This window comes from Mytilus californianus, unplaced genomic scaffold, assembly GCF_021869535.1.
Source record: "Mytilus californianus isolate M0D057914Y unplaced genomic scaffold, xbMytCali1.0.p SCAF_1, whole genome shotgun sequence".
Taxonomy (NCBI): domain Eukaryota; kingdom Metazoa; phylum Mollusca; class Bivalvia; order Mytilida; family Mytilidae; genus Mytilus; species Mytilus californianus.
The window spans coordinates 2,675,341-2,696,544 of record NW_026262581.1 but is presented as its reverse complement, the minus strand read 5'-3'; the positions used below and the strand labels follow the sequence as shown (position 1 = coordinate 2,696,544).

Sequence of the window (21,204 nt, the reverse complement as noted above, 5' to 3'; positions counted from 1 at the left end):
TCTGGGAGGAATGATCTTTTGTCAGTTGGTGCATAAAATGAAGAAATAAAAGTCTTCACTAAGATATTTTTATTTTGACCTTCATTTTATGGAAGAATGACCTTGATAAAGTTCTGTGTTGAGGTCCAGATCTAGGCAACAACAATTCATAAATGAATGATCTTTTGTCAGTTGACACATTTTATAAAGGGATGAAGGTCTGTACTAAAATATTGTCATTTTGACCTTCATTTTATGGAAGAATGACCTTGATAAAGTTCTGTGTTGAGGTGTAGATCTAGGCAACAACAATTCATAAATGAATGATCTTTTGTCAGTTGACACATTTTATAAAGGGATGAAGGTCTGTACTAAAATATTGTCATCTTGACCTTCATTTTATGCTTGAATGGCTTTGGTTAAATCTTGCATTTTGGTAAATCTAAGCAACAACAAATCATATACAGATGATCATTTGTAAGTTGTTGTATTATATTAAGTGATGAATGTCTTCACTAAAATTAGATCACCTTAACCATAATTTTTATGTAATGATGGCTCTGATAATGTTTTCCATTAAGCTCCAGATCTAAGTAATTATGCTTGATTGATGTTTTGGTCATTTGAAGTATTATGTTTTGATGGAAAAGATCTACACTAAAATTAGGTCAATTTGACCTTCTTTTAGTGTATTAGTTGCATGGGTAAGTTTTGTATTCAATGTTCTTTTCAAAGCAACTACCTATCAGACTGCAGGTTATTAAAGCCTTTCAACTTTGTAATATTTGATATGGCATTGCAACTGTTTTGTTTCGTGGGCCACTGATGGGTTTTAACGATAGAAATCGTTGTATTACTGAAAAATTATTACACCAGGGTTTTCGATATCACAAACTATTCAAAACATTTACTAAATTTTATCATCAGTACAAGGACATCATTCGTAAATATAAATCAATTTGCAGACATCTTATACGTTCAGGTATTTCACATCCAATCTTTTATGGTAATATTCTATACAAAGCACAAAAATGTCGATATTCACCTCAAAAGCTACCCAATCCTTTAAACAGACTTATTCAGAAGGGATATAGTTACGATACTGTTGTCTGGTCATTAAAGATGGCGTATTTTGGTATTAATATTGATTCACTCATAGGGTCTTTGCATCGGAATTGAACACATTTATTCTAAAACCAGTTGTTGGCATGATACGGGTTATGTTCTTCTTACCAGTATATATTTTATGATGGTATGATACTAAACCCCTAACAGGAGGGATTGTGCTTGATTTTCATATGATGAAGACATAATATTTCAATCAGTTTAATTGAGGTCTGGAGCTGGCATGTCAGTAACTGCTAGTAGTCCTTTGTTAATTTATGTATCATTGTAATTTTGCTTAGTTTCTTTTGTTACCTTTTCTGACATCAGACTCGGACTTCTTTTAAAATGAGTTTTACTGTGCGTATTGCTGTGTGTTTGTTTATTCTACATTGGCTAGAGGTATAGGGGAGGGTTGAGATCTCACAAAACACCCAAGTCAGGAGCCTCTGGCCTTTGTTAGTCTTGTATGTTTTTTAATTTTAGTTCATTTATATGTTTTGGAGTTTAGTGTGACGTCCATTTTCATTGAACAAGTACACATTTTTGTTTAGAGGCCAGTTGAAGCCCGCCTTGGGTGCGGGATTTTCTTGCTGTGAAGAAGACCCATTGGTGGCCTTTGGCTGTTTTCTGCTCTTTGGTCGGGTTGTTGTATCTTTGACACATTCTCCATTTCCATTCTCAATTTTATCTTATATATATAGACAAAATGTGTGTCTGGCATACCAAATTATAAGCCTGGTATCTTGGAAGAAAAGAGAGAAAAAATTTTGTCAGTTTAGGCATGAAGTTTAGTGACAATAGTTAAATCTTAAATTATGTCACTTTGAACTACCTTTTATACATTAAATGTGATAAAACTGCAGATTAATAATTCACACTTTTTATATCTTTTTCTATATACCACCTATTTCAATATAAAAATATTTCTTTTGAATAAGGTTTGATTGCAAAATATATTGTAATTAGGTACTCTTGAACTATATATATACAGGTGCAGTGCAAATGATTTACATAGTACAGGAAAAAGTTTGCTGACAAGGGGAATTTCCATTGTTTACAACAGTTCAACTTTACCATTTTTTTTATTTTTTCAAGATCAATCTTTTCCAGTTTTTAAAAGTGCAATCTATCAAACCTTTTTATTTTCAGCCTTTACTGTTACAAATTCTTCTTTTTCTATCATTTATATTTCATAGGAGGAAAAGGGGAAGTAATTCTATGTATTTGATAAATATTTGAAAGAATTCTTATGCTATTGTACATAACTCAATCTTTGTTCTTTATTTCTGTGAAATTTTATCTATTTATGTTGAAGAAAAAATCATGTAAATCATTGAACACTATTAAGTAATACTTCAGGGAAATATGCCAAAAACTGTCTGATAGAGAAAAACAAAGAATTCAGATGGAGACCAGGCATAGCATGTCCTAAATTGTTGCCAAATTGAAATGTAAATAACTATTGACAAACATATTATTCTATTCTTGATAGACAGATCAATCAATATCCAAAGTACACTGTTACAAAGGTCCTTAATATACGTACATACCTACATACATCTTGAAAATGATTTTCATGATGCTTACTTCTGAGAAAGCCCCCCCCCCCCCCCTTCCTTAAAAAAAATAAAAAAGAAAGAAACTTAACCACTCAGCTGCCATGGCTTAAACAAAACATAAGAGTGAAATGCAAGATATTGTCAATGAAAACCATAACAGATATAGAAATCTTGGTATGCAAATATATTAAAAAATGTTGAGATTTGCATTTGGTTCTATTTAACTAAAAACAAGGAATTATTTGGATCTGGAATAATTTTGAATTCTGGAAAATTGATGATTAATTTATGATGAAAACTAACCCAACTAAATAGGGTTAGCCATGCGTGCATGGCTAAGAGGGGTTAGTTAGTTCATACTGAAATGATAGTGAAATTAAAATTAACCTTAGCCATGCGCGCATGGCTAACCCTATTTAGTTGGGTTAGTTTTCATCATACATTTCTAATCAATTTTCCAGAATTCATAATTATTCCAGATTCAAATAATTCCTTGTTTAAAATAATTAGGCCATTTGATGCTCTTAAAAATAGAGGCAGGTTATGGATGAAAATCTAGGAATTTTATTTTGTTCCCTAAAGCAAAAACAAATTTTGTGATACTGTATTTAAAGGTGAAGAGATGATTTTAGGTAATACGATTCAAATACATATCTATTGGCTAATGAGATAAAAAGTCAATGATTTTGAGATAAGGATACTTAAGTTATTTAAATGGAAGAAAAAATTAAAGTTCACATGTTACATAAGAACTATTTTAGTAAAATTCAACATGTTATAGACATCAAAAGTCATATTCTGTGAATTGAAGAACACAGATGCAGGGTCAACAACTTACAGACTATCATGGGCTAAGAAATCCTACAAATACTGTCATTGTAAAATACACAAACTAAACATTCTTTTGATTTTTTGTAAAATTGTTCTCATTTTGAATATTGGCGTAAGACTAATATTGCTAATTGCTAGACAAAAAACAATCAGTAATCAATCAATCATGCTTATCCTTCCCTTTATAAAAATGTTGACCAAATTTTGTCTTGCTTACATTAAGCATTGGTATATAAATCTTTCTATTTTAAGACGATTCAGCTTATGGTGTAATTTGATGAGTATTTGCTCCCAATCAACATTTTGACTATTTATTAGTCTAGCCAAGATTTCCCAGGACAAATCTATTTTATTTGTCAAACAGTTTCTGCTGATTTGCACACTACCATTATATTGTATGTATTGCTTATAATTGCTGCACCAACAAGCATACAGAGTTCATTGATGTAAGAAAAAACGATCTAATGCCTAGATGCCCGCAGCTTTTTTTATAATGACACAAGTGGTTATTCCCATTAATGTAAGAGTATTCCATCAAATTCTTTTAAAATGTTGCATGTTCAAGTGAATTAGGAAAAATTTCAAACACTTCATGTTTTCCTGCGACTAATGCATGTGACCATAACATTTCTTTAGGGGGAATCTTATATGCAGTGTCTAAGAGGTTAGAGTTGGCAATCATCTTCTTTGTAGTAATATTGATTATTGAATGGTTTCGTCAAAGTGTGATGTGTTATTTCTTTTCCTCAGAAGGAATGCGATTGTTTGTACATTATTTAACGATCAGACTTTCAGTCCGTAAGTGATTCTGTTGGATTGATCCGGATTTAAATTGGAGATTGTTTTCTGATATTGGAAGGTAAGAATAGATTGGTTTATAGGTACTATCATTTAGGCTTGCAAATTTTCGATTTGAACCTTTTTAAAAAACAAATTAATCAGAATATATACTTAAATCAGATTCAGTGAAAAAAAGTTAAATGTTTGCTTTTAAAGAAGATCAAAGAAGTTTTTTTATAATTGCCCTTAAGATAGTAAAATTTGCAATCCTCTTAAAAAGAATAAAGAACAAGAAAACATTGAAAAAAAGATGTTGTGTTCATACGCTTTTCTCTAAAATGAACATAAAATTGTTCAGGAAATGAGATCACAGGGACTTAATTCTTTAGTTTTCTTGTAAACCTAAGCATGTCTTTGAAATAAATTTTATACAGTTACTAAGTAAATTACAATGACATATTCTAAAGAATTAGAATATTGTGAATCAGTCTTAATTATTTAAATTTGATGTTTTTTGCACTTAGTGGCTAAATGTGGTATTGCAACAAACATAGTTTATTGTATAATTTGGTAAAATATAACCAATTGTTTCCTGTGCTAGTCATCATTTAGTAACACAAAGTGTGACTGATGTTAATAATATATAATGGTTAATTCTTAAATTGATCGGAATTGTCCTAGTTATTACATATTTAACTCATCCATCCTTAAAAAATATTGTAACTTACATACTGTTTTAAAGTAGTAAATTTTCATGAGGATTTATTTTCGTTAAATTTGTGATTAAGATAAAATCAAGAAAATATCCCAAAGCATAAATTTCTTCTTTAAGGAAGATTAGAATTGGAGCAAGAAAGAAAGGAAAGTCTTGCAAATAGTTTTAGCCCTAGAAATTGCAAAATTGATTTAGCCATAGAAATTGCCAAATTTTGACTCATTGAAATTAATCTTTTTAGAGTTTAATGATTTTATAAAAATTTTGTCCATATATACCAGATTAAAATCATACCACCCAATTATCTAGTTTCAAACCATTCATTCAATGCCCTATCTTATCAAAAGGCTTGACAGCCACACTATAACAAAGCCGAAAATGTTAAAAACTGATTGTTTTTCTGCAATTTGAAACTTTATTTTTGGAAAATGTTGCTATCCATTAAAATGGTGAAGAAAACCCTTCAATTCTCCCCACCACTACCAACCATTCTCATTCAAAACTAATCAAGCTAGTTAAGATAACTATTAAAAGAATACCAATCATTCTTTTATTTATTATAGTGAAAATTGCTACTGGATAATTTTGGCAAAAATAAAAAATTTAAATTTCGATAAGAATATTTGTTTGCAGCATTTCCTGAAATCACAATAACTAATCTTGCATGTATGTCCATCATGTGTAAGAAACACAAATAATAAAGAAACTAAACTAATTCAGAATTTACAATAATCTGATAAAGTTTTTTTTTACTGCAAAGATGTCAGTTTAGTTGTTTCAAGAGATCAAAATGAATGCCCTCAGTTCCCCTAAAACAGAATGAACTAAGGGTTTTAATCACATCATTTTTAATTATGGACCAATGTTTTAAACACTTTACATTTAAATAGACCCGATTATTTACAAACAACCAAGCTTGCACATTTCTTTTGTCAACAAATATCTAATTGTACTAAGTTGAACTAATTCTAATGTACTATGTACCACTTAGGGTAGATCTTTATATTTTGGGTGGATCCTAAAAATAAAATTCTTATCAATTAAGCAGATAGTTTAACAGGTACGTCTTATTGTTGTTGAATTAAGCCATGTCTTCTGTTGACACTAAGTGTAAAGATGTGACAGTATTCACATTGTGTAATAATGAGCCGATTCTTTAATGTTCTCTAAACTAATTTATGATATGCAAACATGAAATAGATAGATTTGAGAAAGTTTTAATAGGTATTTAGTTTCAGAGATCATATATATGTATTTATCATATAAAAATAGAAGTGTAAGAAGCATGAGATCTGACAGTTAATATTGTTCCAAACAAAATCCTATTATAGAAGGGTGTAACATGAAACATTATGATAGGTTGATGACTTTATTTAGACTAGACATATAAGGTATGGTAAGTCTTGAAATACTGGATTAGATTTAGACACCAGAAAGAGGTAAGTTAGGAATATTTTGTAGTATTGGTTGATAAAAGATTATTCTTTCAATTGGATTTCTGTATCCTGTAATCTAAGAAAACAAATATTGTAAACCAACTAATTATCACGGGTGATTTATTATTTGCGACTTTTGGGAGATGAAAATCAACGCAAATATAATTGCAAATATGTAAAACTTGAATCTTTTCTCATATAACTAAATCACGGAAATGTGAATATTGTGAAATTAAATAGATGCGAGGGGGCTAGAAACAGCTAAAGTATTCACCAAATAAGTTGGTTTACAGTAATAACTTAATGCATTATTATGTTAAATGAAAGTTCAGTTTCACACGATCTTTTGAGAAATAAATTCCCATATAGGATGTATGATATTCATTCATAAGTATTGCTATCTGGTAGTGTTGGATCTGTAGAGGTAAGTGCATTTTTGAGATTTGGAAAAAATGTTCTTGTTTTGAAACATTAGATAACCACTTCTGTGCACTCTCTGGTTCCACCACTTAAGAAACCACCTCATGTGTACTCCCTGATTCCATCACTTAAGAAACCACCTCATGTGTACTCCCTGATTCCACCACTCAAGAAACAACCTCATGTGTACTCCCTGATTCCACCACTGAGGAAACCACCTCATTTACACTCCCTGATTCCACCACTGAGGAAACCACCTCATGTGCACTCCCTGATTCCACCACCGGAGAAACCACATCATGTGTACAAACTGCCTCCTGTGCACTCCCTGATTTCACCACTTAGAAAACTACCTCATGTGTACTCCCTGATTCCACCACTGATTCCACCACTTACTCTGCACTCCCTGATTCCATCACAGAAGAAACCACCCCATGTACTGATTTCACCACTTAGGAAACTACCTCATGTGTACTCCCTGATTCCACTACTGAGGAAACCACTTACTCTGCACTCCCTGATTCCACCACAGAGGAAACCACCTCATATACACTCCCTGATTCCACCACTGAGGAAACCACATCCTGTGCATGCCCTGGTTCTACCACTGAAGGCACCACCTCTTCTGCACTCTCTGATTCCACCATTGAGTGAACCACCTCCTGTGCACTCCTTGATTCCACCAATGAGTGAACCACCTCCTGTGCACTCATTGGAACAACCAATGAGGGAGCCACCTCCTATGCACTACCTTATTCCAGCAATGAGAGAACCACTCCTGTGCACTCATTGATTCCACCAATGATGGAACCACCACCTGTGCTTTCCCTAATTCCACCACTGATGGAACCACCACCTGTGCACTCCCTGATTCCACCAATGAAGGAACCACCTCCAATGTACTCCCTGATTCCACCAATGAGGGAACCCCCTCTTGTGTACTCACTGATTCCACCAATGATGGAACCACCACCTGTGCTTTTCCCTAATTCCACCACTGATGGAACCACCACCTGTGCATTCCCTGATTCCACCACTGAGGGAAGCACCTCTTTTGCACTCCCCAATTCCACCAATTAGGGAACCACCTCCTGTGCACTCCCTGATTCAACCACTGAGGGAACCACCTACTGTGCACTCCCTGATTCCACAACTGAGTGAACCATATATTTTGCACACCCTGATTCCACCAATGAGGGAACCACAAACTGTGCACTCCTTGGTTCCACCTCTGAGTTACCCACCTTGTGTACACTCCTTTATTCCACAAGTGAGGGAACTTTCTTTTGTGCACTCCTTGATTCCACCACTGAGGGAACAACCTCTTATGCACTCACTAATTATACCACCAAGGGAACCACTGACCTGTCAGTCACTGATTCCACCACTTGGGAAATGATCTGTTTACACCCTGATTCAACAATTAAGGGAATCACCCCTGTCAGCCCCTAATACAACCACTGAGAGAACCACCTCCTGAGCACTCCCTGATTTCATCTCTTATGATCAACTGTCTTAACACACTTATTCCTCTAAGGAATCTCATCATGTGCACAGCATGATTCCACTACGGATGAAACCACCTCATGTGCAAGCACTGAGGAACCACCTTATGTGGACTCATTAATTTTTCCACAGTGAAACCACCTCTTATTCACACTTATTTCCATCATTGGGGAAATTAATAAAAATAGGAAAATTGATTTTGGTTCATAAACATAGATCATCTTTGTTACTTTAAACCATTGAATGGTTTCATCATTCCTATTTTCATCTTGAATTACATCGCACATTTATGTCTGGAGAAAGGTGACAATTTGAGACAAAAACAGGACATTGAACTATTTGATTGTTGTTTTGATCAAACTTGGCTTACACACATTTGTTTTACATAAATATACCATATATTAGATATATGTAATATATTACTGTTACATTGTGTTGTATTAAAACAATAATTTTGTTGGGTTTCGGTCTCATTGATGTATACTCTACCTTTAATTTAATTGTATGTAAACTTTAAAAAAAAATATTCATTCCAGTTGAGCTATTATCATCACTTGCTGTTTGCTGTAATTGTCTGTAGTAACCTTTTTAAAAAATCTTCTTCCGTAAAACTTCAGGGCCAAATGTTACTAAATTTTACCTGAATGTTTTTTTGTGTATCTAGTTTAAATTTGTATGCGAGGATTTGATCCATCAGCCAACATGGCTTTTGTTGCTAAAAATAGAAAATAGTGGTAAAATGTAGTTTTTGGCTTGTATGAAAAAAGCTAAAGCAGTAAGAGCAAAACTGATGCATGTAACAATGATCAGCAGGTCAAGGTTTTCTCATGCAACATTTTAAGAAAAATATGACCACTTATTTTGGAGTTTTTGCAGCTGAACAGAAAATTTCACAGTTTTTGACTCATCTCAAAAACTAAAATAGTTAGCAAAACTGACCCTACTGGGTAAAAATTATCAGTAGATAAAGGTTTATCTCCTCCGTAAATTTCAGGAAAACAATCCATTATGGAGTTGTTGCCCCTGTAATGTAATTTTTTTCGCAAATTTGGAAGTTTTTTGGTTATTATCTTGAAAACTATAGGTTGCACTTTGTAAATGCAGCTGTTTCACTAACCAAGCCTCTTTTGGGGAGATTTTTGATATTCATAGATATTTTGATTTGTTTACCTACTGGTTCCCAGATATCATCTCATAGAGACACATCTTGGGAATTTTTCCAGTATAAATACACATGGATAGGGGCCAAATTGAATTCTGAAGAAGACCCAAAGTGAAGGGAAATTTAGGGTAGTACAGAATTTTAGTGTAAGTTTAAACTCTTAGAAGTTCAAGGCATATAAATGTTGAAAATATGCCACACAGGCCTATGTTTTGACCTTTGATAAAAATTGTAGTGCATTTGAACTTTCCATTCTAGGATATAATTTTTTACACAACTTCATAGTAAAAGTGGCACAGTTTTAGTCATAAAAGTAAATGTAAAAAATGGGAAATTGCATTGTCTATATTTACAGAAGTGCAACTTATAATATATAGAGAAAATTTGAAACAGCTTTATCATAAATGATCAGTTCAATAAGATCTACAAAAACATCACATGGACAAAATCATCGATAGACCCCTTGTAGGAGTTAAATCCATTGAAAGATGAATTTTACCCATTTTTAGCTCACCTGGCTTAAAAGCCAAGTGAGCTTTTTCATCACATGGTGTCTGGTGTCCGTTCTCATTCGTCTGTCGTGCATATTCTGTTGTCCTCCTTTGTCGTCATCGTCGTTGTTGTCCGTTTACTTTTACAAAAATCTTCTCCTCTGAAACTAATGAACCTAATTTAACCAAACTTGGCCACAATCATTATTGGGGTATCTAGTTTTAAAATGTGTCCAAATAAACCCGGTCTGTCAACCCAGATGACCCACATGGCTAGAAATAGATTTTGTCTTTTATCTTGAAAACCACTATGAATAGAGAAAATCTGACAGGGGCAAAAATGTTGAGAATGCTAATCAACTTGCTGTCTATTTAAGTCAAAACTGTCAAACAACTTCTTATAGGAGTTATAGCCCTTAAATGTCAAATTTTATAAATTTTTCTCATCGTTGTCTATTATTTTGAAAACTATAATAGATACAGAGAAAATTTAATTAGGAAAAATGATCAACAAGTCAAGATCTACAAATAAGTCAACATGACCAAAATCTTCAGTTGACTCCTTATTAAAGTTATTGCCCTTTAATGGCAATTTTTTCCAATTTTTTGCATTTTTGCCTATTATTTTAAAAACTTTAATAGATAGATAGAAACTTTATATTGCATAAATGATCTGCAAGACAAGATCTACAAATAAGTCATCATGGCTGAAATCTTTGGTTGACTCGTTATTGGAGTTATTTTACTTTAAAGATGTTTTTTACCATTTTTTGGAGTTTTTGCCAATTATCTTGAAAAATGTTATAGATATAAACGTAAATAGAAACTTAAAAAAAAAAAAAAAATGATCAGCAGGAGATCTACAAAAAGACTGAAATGGTCAGTGAACTCTTTATAGAGTTATTGCCCTTTCATGATGATTTTTACAAAAAATGGCTATTGTTGAAGATGCAGGTGAGCTACACAGGCTCTTTAGAGCCTTTAGTTGTGTTTTGTTAGCATAATCTGAAATAGATAAAGAGAAACAGTTAATAGCAGAAATGTTTAGCACAATAAGATCTACAAAATGGTCAACTTACTCCTTACAGGAGTTATTTCCCTTGAATGATGATTTTTACTAAAAATTATAAATGATAGAAACTTTAAAAGCAAATCAGATCTACAAATAAGTCAACATGACCAAATTCCTTATTGAATTTATCAGACTTAAATGACGATATTCTACTCATTTTTATAGGTTTTTGTCATTTGCCAAAATTCTGTAATTTTTTATTCCGTTTCAGTGAGGAAATCATCATTGATGTGAAGATATCCATGCATTGACATGATGTCATAGCTTTATGAGACTGATTTGTATATCTTCAAATATGTGATGTATTTTGGTATAACATTGTCCATATGTCTGTCCTGCCATCTGTATTTCTGACCTTCTATCTGCCCATCATCCATATGTTGTTCAAAAGCAAGAGTTTGCTATAATCAAATTTCATGGACTTGTATGAAATATTTGAATCCATGGAATTTAATATTTTACCAGCGTTGCTAACAGCAAAATCAGGTCTAGTAACCGCTTGACTCTTTTAGTCATTCTGTTGTTCATTCACTCTGTCTCTCTGAAAGACCTTGGTAAAAATTCCTTAAAGTTTTGTTGGCTTCGATATAAGGGAATGATTTTATACATTGTACATGAAAAATTTAAGTCAGTCTTTTCATGGTTTTATTTTATTTTCACATTATCTTTATGTATTAAGATTCTTCGAAACCTTTTAGAAATATAATAATTGTTATGCTAAATGAATTTTTATATTCAAACATTTTCAACCCTTCACATTGCAACAATTAAAGTCCAATAGACCACTTTCGAGTTATGTCCTTCACCGGAAAAATTCGTCAATTTTGTGTGCCTTTGTGACGTCATTTACCAGATAGAGGGGATCGCCTGTATCCCTGCTCTATTAAAGTTCATCAAGCGTCTTTGTGATCGTCATTATGCAGGATAAAATAGAAATAATATTTGTTCCGTAAGTACTTAATCACAATTCCCTAATGACAGCAGTGCTGATTATCAATTATAAGACTTTAATTTGCCGAATAATTCGTGCAATATAGCTTTATCATTTTTTCAACCAATCGCTCAACATAGGAATGGAAGTGATGACTCCCCTAAACGCACAAATGATGTTCACTAAAACCAAAGTTTTTCACGGAAATGCAACGAACTCAAAAGTTGCCTATTAAACACAGTTTTGGAAATCATCTTCATCAGTTATGCTTCAGTACACATGCAACCTGAATCAATTGCATGCAGCGATAGCACGTCCAAGCTTGCTCTTCTTATATGTTGAAAATAAGCAATTCATTAATTTATTTGAAAGTACCTTGTGTTATATCCGATTAAAAAAAAGGAGGGAGAGAAGATACCAAGCCGACAATCAAAAACCATAAAGTTATAGAATTTTTTATTGATGTCAAATAAACCACCATTCCAAGAAATGTTTATTCTAAGGAATCCAGTACTTACTGTCAAACGTTGTCCACTCCTATATAATTACAGGTAATGACCATCAGGTGTATGATCCTAGTTAATTACTGTGTATTGATTGATATTCATGGAGTGATCATTTTTGTAAATTTCATAGGTCCATGTACAAGTGAACCCAGAGTTGAAATAAATAAAAAAATTATATAGGCTTGTATGCACAGTAACCGCTTGACTCTCTCAGTCATTCTATCATTCCTTCACTCTGTCTGAAAGTCCTTGGTATACACTTTCATTAAAGTTTTTTTGGCTTCAATATAAGGGAATGATTTTATATTTGGTTTGGAGCTTGATTATGTTGAGTGTATTATTGTGTAAGCAATTATATATCTGCCGTGCAGCCACTTCCTGTTTGCTTATAGTTTGAAATTTTCCAACACACATTGTACATGAAACAACATGTTTAACCCTGCCACATTCTTTATGTGCCTGCCCCAAGTCAGGAGCCTGTGGTTCAGTGGTTGTCATTGGTTTATGTCTGTCATATTTGTTTTTCGTAAATTGTTTTGTTACAAATTAGGCCATTAGTTTCCCCATTGAATTCTTTCATATTTTTGCGTGTCAGGGCCTTTTATAGCCGATTATACGGTATGGGTTTTTCTCATTGTTGAAGGCGGTACAGTTGCCTATAACTTGCATCCACTTCATTTTAACTTTGGTGGATAGTTGTCTCATTGGCAATCATACCACATCTCCTTATTTTTATATAGATTGGTTTAAACCTGAAATTAATGTATGCAGAAAATATTTGTTTTCCTCCATCCAGGAAAATTGGAACCAACTAAAATAAATGAATTGACAGTATTCGTACAAAGTAACTAGTTATTCCTGCAATATCCTGACTGTTGACCTTCATAATCACTGTGACTTAAGTAAGTAAACTATATATTCGTAATCTACCATCTGCAATGACGTGTCCAGTAGCTGACCTTGTGAAGATAAAACACCTCAGGTGAATAAGATAAATTATTGATTGAAGCAATTTTAGTAGTGTGACATTTTTGTCAGTTTTTCACAGTCACTACTGAATGGTTTGCTTGAAAAATTAGGGTCATTTTAGCTTTCAACACTCTCGACATATCTAGTTTTGAAGGAATCTTCTCAAGTTGGTGGTCTCCTGGGATGGCCATCATAAGCTGGAAACAGAAACTAATCATGTTATGGAAGCAGAAATCGATACCAAAAGTGACAATGTAAAAATGAAGTTGAATTAAGTTTGTCCTTAGACAGTCATATTCGAGTCATATTATTTGTAGTAAGACGTTTAGTTGTAGTTTTGTTGTAAACAATTGCAGTTAAATAGCATTATTATCAGGAAATGCTTCTTTTATTGTAGAATTTACTTATTGTTTCTTTGATTGGCCTTCTCTCTTGGGTCATTTGGCATCATTGCTTTGGAAATATCAACAGCATTTTGGAAAAAAGTTCTATTTCCATGGTAAATATTAAGACATTGATTAAAGTTTATAGTGCTACTTTCCTTACAAACAGACATTATAGATTTGAAATTTATAAATTATATATGCGGGAAAAATTCTCTAAAGAGTAATAAATATACAATTTGTTTTATATTGTTATGTAATGTACTTTGAGAGAAGTACACATTCATACTTATTAATTATTTAAAGGAAAAAAAAAACCATTGAAACCGTAATACTTTTAAAGAATACAGATGCAAGGTACTAAAACTAACAATAAGAAGACTAACTTTGTAGCTTTTTCATTTAAAAATTTTATTTGCTATATACAGACCTTACTTTGATTGAACCTGCCTTCTTTTTTTAATTATTTTTTATAACAGTTTAAATTTCATACAATTCACTTTCAAAATGTGTTGTAAAAAATCCAGTAGACATTGAAGTACATAAAAATTTATCTAAAATATTTAAAATATATATTATAGAAATGTTTCTTTTTTTAAAATTCACATTGCACAAACAGGAAAGAAAATAAGACAAGAAGTTATATAACACATTTTGGTCATTATTTAATTAAAAATTGTACATCTCTTCATAGTGCTAAACTTAGTTCATTGATCATGTATAGTGAAAATTGAGGTATACACTGACACATTTAATACTGCCTTGGTACACATATATAGCTTTACAAATTAAATTGATATCATCATTATCAAAATGGGATATAGTTCTAGCAAAAAAGGTCCAAAGACAATATGAGTGATGAGGACAAGGGATCTCATATGAGCTGGTGACAGGTGATTTTTACTGTCTGCTAGGTCTCATAGCCAACAAAAAAATGGCTAGTTTTTTGCCTACTTAAATGAAGTTTTTGAGGGCTACTTCAAATTTGAACACAATTAAGGAAAATGCATAAAAGCAAGAAATTAAAATTAGTAAGACAAGATTTTCAATGTTGTTCTGTCATAATTATGTCATAATCTGCACCTGTTTTTTCTTTTTACAAAAATGAAGAAAATACTGATTTGATGATGTTTTCCATACACATTTCCTTTGATGAAACAAAGACCATAGACATTAAGATAGAACAAAATAATGTGAGAAAAAAGCTGTTAATGCCTTTTAACATTATGTAATCCAATACAAAGTTGTTTCTTTGGTTTACACAGACATTTTCATACAAAAAATATACTCACAACTTGATACAAAACAAGGACAATCAAGAAATATTAGAATATATACAAACTTCGTCATGGTTTGTTGCCATGGTAGCTAGTCAAATTAATTTTTTTCTGAACTTCTTTTACCTAAGTCATGTTGAGCAAAAATAAAAATCATATATGATACCTCTTTAATTTGCACTAAATTTTGGACAAAATATTGGACCTTATTTCCTTCACTCATTTGTAGCCTACTTCAATTTAAAAAAAAATATAAACTGGTCCTGTAGTTCTTAGTTAGTTCTAAAAAAATCCTTGAATGGTCTTAATTATTAGACAGTCTATACAAATAATGTAATAATGGTTTTAGTGAATACCTTATCCAAAGGTCAGTAAACATGTAAAACAAGTTCAATGCTTTCTGCCTTCAGTTACATTTATAACTTTTATTGTACAGACAACTGACTTCGTCTGAAAGTCATACCTAAATACAATACAGATATGATCCAACTATTGATTAAGATTTAAATCTACAAAAATGATTTATATCTGACTAGAACAAGATGAATTTCCTATTATATTTCTTATTAATTGTTCATATTTTTTATCAGACTTTTATTAATGTATCGTAGTCTGTGGGAAATAAAGTAATACTTTCCTCCAATCTATCATGGTAACTATTGTTCCATGATAAATCATCACTATCGTCTTATAAAAACAAAGACATTTGGATGTGTTGACAGAATCAATATCTATGGTGACCATTGAGTTGGTCAGTGGTCAGACCTTTCAATCATACTTGAGGACTGATTGGATGAAAACTTAATAATCTCCTGCAAGTATAATTGATCTGTGCCTAAAGTCAAATGCAAAAATTAATGAAAATTATTGTAATCGGTGAAATCGAAAAAAATAATTTCCTGAGGGTAAATAAAGCTGCACTTCTATAGATTTTGTAATTATATGGAATTACATTCATTTTGACATCCCATGGGATAATTATAGATTCTTTTTCACAGTTTTTGTGTAAACAGGTACTGTTGGAACTAAATTGTACAAAATTATCCTACCAGGCCATGTATACTTGTAATTGGGTAATATTCTGAGCAAGGACAGAAAATAGGCTCAAGGGCATAGCAATTATTATTTTAAATAGATTACATTGACATTGTGTTCATATACCTTTTATATTAGAACTGGACATATTGTATAGTCACCTGTCAATTGTTAAAAAATGTATGATGCCTTCAGATGTCTTTTGGTTATTTTTGTTGTTGGTTTGCTGTTTCATTAACATGTACCCGACAGGTCCTTTTATTCATATGTAAAAAGACATAATCATGTATGTCTTTTGTGTATTCAGTTGTCTGTAATACCAATAGACGTAGTGTGCAATATTGAATATCTGATGATAGATTATCTGTCTTTGAAAGCTAAACGATGATAGTAATCGATTATGTTTTCAATATAATCAGATTTTCTTGAAATTTATGTATAAAGTCAAAGTAAAGTAATTGGAATTTATTTTATTTTATTTTGGTCATATTTATTTAGATTTGGGATGAAGTCAAACTAGACTAATAATATGATAAATGCTTTCCAGAGATCAGGATGTCAATATTTTGATTTTTGGACAAAATCTTTTGAGCCAAAATTGGTTTGATAATGCCTCATTGGATGAGAGCAAACCTTATCAAATTTGGGTCAATAGGTCAAAGGTCAGGTCCACAACAGTTATTAATACACTGAAATACTGGTAAAATTTTGGTTTCTAGATGTCATCTTATGAACAATATGTATAAATTTTAACAAAACTTGGTTGTATAAAGACCCACTGGGTGAGGAAATTTGGTATTGAGTTTGGGATCAAAGGTCAAGATCACAGCAGCTATTGATAGGCTAAAATTTTGGCACAGAGGGGAGACTTAAAAATGCATGCTGTTACGGGCTTCAGTGTTGATATCAACAGCTTTAACAATTGTAAAAGTTTGTGATTAGGTCAGTTTAAGGGAAGCACTTAAATGGTACATCAATAATATTTGGTAGACATTGGCACATCTCATTTCCATGGAGATTATTTGGCCCAGCCTCCCCAAGTCATGATCCATAGACTGAAAATTTTCCATTTTTTACTTTTTACACAGGTGAGACAAAATATTCTTTTGCTGTAAATAATGCTTTTTTTCCCAAAAAAGAGTCTGATGAATGAATAACCAAATTAAATGTTTGTCCAAATTGAATGTTTGTTGTCAATATAATGTAATTCTATGGGACTGCCATACAAGTGAGAGGTTTAGCTAGCTATTAAACCAGGTTTAATCCACCATTTTCTACATAAGGAAATGCCTGTACCAAGTCAGGAATATGACAGTTGTTTTCCATTCAATTGATGTGTTTGAGCTTTTGATTTTGCCATTTGATAAGGGACTTTACGTTTTGAATTTTACTTGAAGTTCGGTAAATTTTTTTATTTTACTTTTTTTTTGTATCATTCAACAGACAGATCAATGGGTAAATGTTTTCTTAAACTTCTAGGAAGACTACAGCAAGTCAGAATTGTTAGTAGTGCAAGTGCAACAGACTACCTTGCATTTAGACAATAAACTTTGATAGCTTTACAAAAAGGGGGAGAGGATAAAAAAAGTAAAAACCTTTATACAGTTTTAGAACTTTATAGCAGATATTTGTAAATCATGAATGTTTCAAACTTTTTAAACAAAAGACAAAGCATATCACAACTGGTAAACAATTACAGTATAAAATAATAAGATACAAAAATTAAACCAACAGAAAAAGACAAAAACTAAAAGCATAAAAATGTGTAGATGTATCGCATCTCATTAGGCAGAAAATTAGAACAAGGTTCTCAAATTCCTTTTTTTGAAAAATGATGATAAAGATATCAAATATATAAGTACCATGACTTTACACGAATTACATTCTTATTGAACCAGCAGCTTGAAATAGTTGTTTATGGGCAAGGACAATAGCTATTGATATTTCAATTAAAGATATGAATTCAAGAGATTTGGTATTAACTGAGGGAGAAAATCTCTCTCGCTGACCACAGATGTGGACTTGTTAGCCAAAGTAAACACTTAGTTAAAGCCAATCTAATAGAATTTCTGAGGTAATTACCAGGGGGGATTTGGCTGTGGTAATCCATTAGGATCAGAAATACATCAGAATTATCAGCTTTCTCCGACTGACGGATCACAAATACATCAGTTGTGGAAATGGACATTTCTCAACTCACATTAAAACGACATTTCTCATAAGAGGTCAGTTGAACAGGATTAGATATAAACTGGACATTTTCCATAATGTAAATTTTATAATTACATCTCCTTTCTTAAAGTGCTAGCTATGCAACCATTGTCATTTATTTCAGACAAAATGACCAGTATTTAGTTTATATTTATTTAGCATTGGTCAATCTTCGACAAAGCGAATATAACTAGACATTTTCTTGACATTTGTCAATAGATTTTAACATGGGAGTGGTGAACTTGGTCAATAAAGAAAAAGACAAATTAGACAGTTCAATTAGATAGCTGTATGACATTTCATGACAGATTATTTAAGGATTTTGCCTAATTCACATTTATGGAAGGTTGGAGAATTGAGAAATTTCTTCATTGTGTTCAGGACAAATCCAGTTGATTGACTGTCATCTGTTTATTCCAGTTGATAAAACATCTTATTAATCACGTCATATTTCGGCTGTTTTTTAACAAATTTATTGATTTGAGTTGCAGTCTAAATGTATTGATTTATTAAGCTTCATTGGTTTCATGTTAATCCTTGCAAAGGTTGGTGTCATCTGTTGGTAACTTGGAACTGATTTAAAGGATTAAAAGTACAGGAAAAGAATAACTATAATTAGATATTATTAATTGATTTACCTTACAGTAATTTCTTCTAATGTGGTATATTTTTGCTTTTAATGACCTTTTGTCACATCAATTTGAATGTCCCTAATCTTGGTTGCAATAATTCAAAGAATTTGAATTACAGTTAGTTTTTGTCGAGCCTGCGACTTTTGTCGCAGAAAGCTCGACATAGGGATAGCGATCCGGCGGCGGCGGCGGCGGCGGCGGCGGCTACGGCGGCGGCGGCGGCGGCGTTAGCTAACTTCTTAAAAGCTTTATATTTTAGAAGATGGAAGACCTGGATGCTTCATACTTTGTATATGGATGCCTCATGTTACGAAGTTTCCGTCAGTCACATGTCCAATGTCCTTGACCTCATTTTCATGGTTCAGTGACTACTTGAAAAAAAAGTTCAGATTTTTTGTTATGTTAAATTCTCTCTTATTATAAGTAATAGGATAACTATATTTGGTATGTGCGTACCTTGCAAGGTCCTCATGCCCGTCAGACAGTTTTCACTTGACCTCGACCTCATTTCATGGATCAGTGAACAAGGTTAAGTTTTCGTGGTCAAGTCCATATCTCAGATACTATAAGCAATAGGTCTAGTATATTCGGTGTATGGAAGGACTGTAAGGTGTACATGTCCAACTGGCAGGTGTCATCTGACCTTGACCTCATTTTCATGGTTCAGTGGTTATAGTTAAGTTTTTGTGTTTTGGTCTGTTTTTCTTATACTGTATGCAATAGGTCTACTATATTTGGTGTATGGAATGATTGTAAGGTGTACATGTTTAGCTGGCAGGTGTCATCTGACCTTGACCTCATTTTCATGGTTCAGTGGTCAAAGTTAAGTTTTTGAGTTTTGGTCTTTCTTTCTAATACTGCATGCAATAGGTCAGCTATATTTGGTGTATGGAATGATTGTAAGGTGTACATGTCTAGCTGGCAGGTGTCATCTTACCTTGACCTCATTTTCATGGTTCAGTGGTCAAAGTTAAGTTTTTGAGTTTTGGTCTTTTTTTCTAATACTATATGCAATAGTTCAACTATATTTGGTGTATGGAAATATTTTATGATCTATATGTCAGTCACGCAGGTTTTATTTGACCTTGACCTCGTTTTCAAGGTTCATTGCTCAGTGTTAAGTTTTTGTGTTTTCGTCTGTTTTTCTTAAACTATAAGCAATAGGTCAACTATATTTGTTGTATGGAAGAATTGTTAGCTGTACATGCCTGCCTAGCATGGTTCATCTGACCTTGACCTCATTTTCATGGTTCATTGGTCAATGTTTAGTTTACTTGGTTAATGTTAAGTTTATGTGACAGTTGTAATAAAGCTTTATATTTAGGACTATCAACATAATATCAATGATTAGTAAAGAAGGCGAGACATTTCAGCGTGTGCACTCTTGTTATATAAATAACAATTGTTCATTATTTACCAGTTATTCATAAAAGAACAAATTTTACTTAGATGACCACATTTTCAATTGATTCTTTATCATTCTTGATCCAAGTGTTATTTCTGTTGTCAATGAAGTGAAGATTCAATACTAAGTGTTTCTTAAAAACGTAATATAAAGGAAGGAAGTGCCTTTGCTTTTCAAATATTTATGTAATGTCATATGATTTATATGTGACACAGTATGAAAGTTTACTTACAGCAAACTAATACCAATGGAAGAATAATTTGTTAGTCTATTTGTGATCTGGTCCACTACCAACATCATACCTGAAATGTGATGTCAGACCTGATTATCAACCACTGATAAGCCAGAGGCCATTGCTATCTGGACAAACCAAAATTAATTTGTCTTTATTTCTATATAAAAGCAATGACCAGCACTGGACTGTAATTATCATTGTCAAGGTGTTATAACTGGCAACCCTTTGTATTCTGAAGAATTTACAGGTGACAATATAACAGAGGTGGTTGGTGTTTATAAATTCTTTAATTATGCCTTATAAACCTTGAACAAAGACTTGTAACATCTAGACCCTAATCGGATTTCGTCTTTCAACTTGTGAAATAGCTTTTAGAACTAAACAGCTATTTACAGACTCATGTCAGCCTCCCTCGAGGGTTAGAAATTATCTGCACAGAAAATTTTAAAGTGAATAAGAGTATTATTATATTGGTTAGAGATGGTTCTCTTTAGTAAAATCAATTTTCATCTGAAATGATCTTCACCTGAGGAAATAAAGTTAAACAAGCTGAGGGATGTTT

General features: G+C 32.4%; 1 protein-coding gene across 2 annotated transcripts in view; it reads left to right on the top strand.

The window, feature by feature from the left end:
• The window catches only part of LOC127731771 (neuroglian-like), a 157,157-nt gene that overhangs the window by 35,468 nt on the left and 100,485 nt on the right, over positions 1 to 21,204 (top strand). The gene's annotated exons all lie outside the window — the stretch shown is intronic.